Source organism: Penaeus vannamei, chromosome 41, assembly GCF_042767895.1.
Source record: "Penaeus vannamei isolate JL-2024 chromosome 41, ASM4276789v1, whole genome shotgun sequence".
Taxonomy (NCBI): Eukaryota; Metazoa; Arthropoda; class Malacostraca; order Decapoda; family Penaeidae; genus Penaeus; species Penaeus vannamei.
The window spans coordinates 13659053-13661510 of NC_091589.1; the positions used below are offsets into that span (position 1 = coordinate 13659053).

The following is a 2458-nucleotide window of genomic DNA, read 5'->3' on the forward strand; positions in this document are numbered from 1 at the left end:
TGGAAAATCATCAAAAAATTTATTAATGAATTCTTATTGAAAATCTGTCTTTCAAAATACATTTCATACAGATTTATCCTCAGATTTCTTGACCTCAGGAAAATGCCTTCCATTCCCAATTTACTTAAATGGGAACAAAATGTTAACATAATGATATCTAACATAAACAAAAAAGAAAAAAATGATATAATAAAGCCTGATGGGACATACCCTCAGACTTCCCAACAATTGTGGCACCGGCAGACAGCTCAGACTAGACACAAGTCAATCAACTCTCAATCACCATGAATGAAAAGTTGTAATAATACTCCAAATTGAACAGCGAGAAACCTTCTCTGTTATATAACCTTATGGCAGCCTGGGGGGAAAAATAATAGCACATTTACAACATACAATAAACAAAAAACATTTATCGCATTGGAAATACACACAAAAATTTTGTCATACTTCCATTAATCACCGGGATTGTGGTTTAGCTTCAACTCAAATATCCTAAAACATAATAATAATAATTGAACCAATTCCTAAAAAAAATAATGTACCTTTTGATCAGATTCCTATGGAATTTACTTAAGTGTGCAATAACAGCAATGCATTTTTGTAAACATGTTTAACCCTTTTGTGTTATTTTTATTATTATTACAGAACTCTGGAAAAAAAATGACTCATTTTAAAAACAGAAATGGCATTATCCAAAGTTCAGCTTATTTCAAAACTTGCAGCATATCTTTCATTTGTCAGTGGAAGCTAAACTAAAGCTTAATTTGTGTTGTACATAGATAATAAACCTTGCTGAATGACCAAAATGAACATTGTTGTTCATCGTTGATCTATGTATTTGAATTCCCTATTATATTTTCAACGCAAACTGACAAACCAATATCCTTCTCCACTATAATAAGCCCTAATGCAGCTTTCTACCACAAGTTTGCCACAAGAATTAAATTGTATCTTGAAAAACAAGTTCCAGCAATCATTTAACTCTGCTGGCAAAAAAAACATTTCCCCCCTCAATGTACAGTGTAAGAGATATATAACATTTTCAAATGATAAGAAACAAACTTATTTTTAAAAAACTGATAACTACATTTAAGCATATTCAGTGCCTAGACCCCTTGAAGAAGTGTTAAAGGAACCTGAGAAATACAATGCTGAGATGAGCAAGCATTAGCTTTAGCCTCGCTCCAACACAAGTGCAGATTAAAATTAGAATACTGGCAAACTGTCCTTTACTTTCCTCTCCATTTCTGACTGAAAATTAGACCTATTTCCAAAGGATGCAGCAGTGCGCGACTCAAAGGACCTTCTGATTGTTACCTGTTACATATTATATGAAAATATATTATGAGTTGGGCAAGGACTCTTGATCTACATGGTCCTAGCTAAAACTAAACCCAGAAAGACAATGGGCTCGGCACTTTGAACTCTCAGTTTACGAGACAAAAATAATGAAACATGATCACGTGAAATCTCATTATGAGGTGGAGATACGAGCTCTGTTTTCTACACAAAATCATAACATTAATACATGTACAGGACAGACAATTGAATCTCTTAATTACAACAAATCACATTTAAAAAGTCACCAATGTACAAGTGCCTTCGATGAAAGACATGGTAATTATGCAATGGTTGTACTGTAAAGTTTACTGGGCAGTTTTCATGTAAGGCACCGCAAGTGGGCACACAATCTGTCGTGTTCTGTCCTAAGGGTATTATATTCAATACTGTAGAAATGCCCTCAGGTCCTAATATCTACAAAAGAATGCTAAATCTCCTGCAAGCACTTACCTACTTCTACTATTGTCTTATTGATTTACAATCACCAGACAAACATCTAATGAAAAACTATCTATTTGTTTGCACAACTGACAAAAATTGCACAATTAATTATAGCCAACTGGTGGGCATTGAAAGACATTAAATTTGAGCCAACTTTGTGAATCAGTGTATCACTGCATCTTAGAGCATATGAATGAGCAATCAATATTCTATTGGGAATACAATAATGATTATAATTGTCAAATTGTGTTTAACTACTGAAAGCACATCATATTTTTTTTTTATAATATACCATTATATTACACAAAACATGCATTTCTCTCGTGTACAGCAAATGCATGCATGTTCAACTCCTTCTTTTAAACCCTACAACAGCTGAGGCAGATGCTCCTGTGGCGTGCAAAGAAAGAGGAATGTCTGGATCTTTTTCCATTCTCTGAGGCAGTTAGTTGTGCCTGATCTGTTGAGCTTCCTTCACGCCGGCCAAACTTCCAAAGAGGCTTATGGTTCCGGCCTTCTTTTGGCCTTTCCTTCCTTGATGCAAAGGGCCAGATTCCTTGGAGGAACCTAGAGAACTTCTTGGGCTTCTTCCTGGTATTGGGGGCCACGAGTGCACCTCCCAGTTCTTGTTCTTGCACCTCTTCAGCTCTGGCTATTGGGGCCTCTTCTATTACTT

The 2458-nt window shown here is 35.4% G+C and overlaps 1 protein-coding gene across 1 annotated transcript in view; it reads right to left on the reverse strand.

Moving 5' to 3' along the window:
• Nucleotides 1-2458, reverse strand: part of Dcp-1 (Death caspase-1) — a 16373-nt gene continuing 13915 nt past the window's right edge. The window contains exon 8 of the mRNA XM_070117641.1: nucleotides 1-2458. This exon is cut by the window's right edge and continues 138 nt beyond it. The gene's annotated coding sequence lies outside the window, so the exon portion shown is untranslated.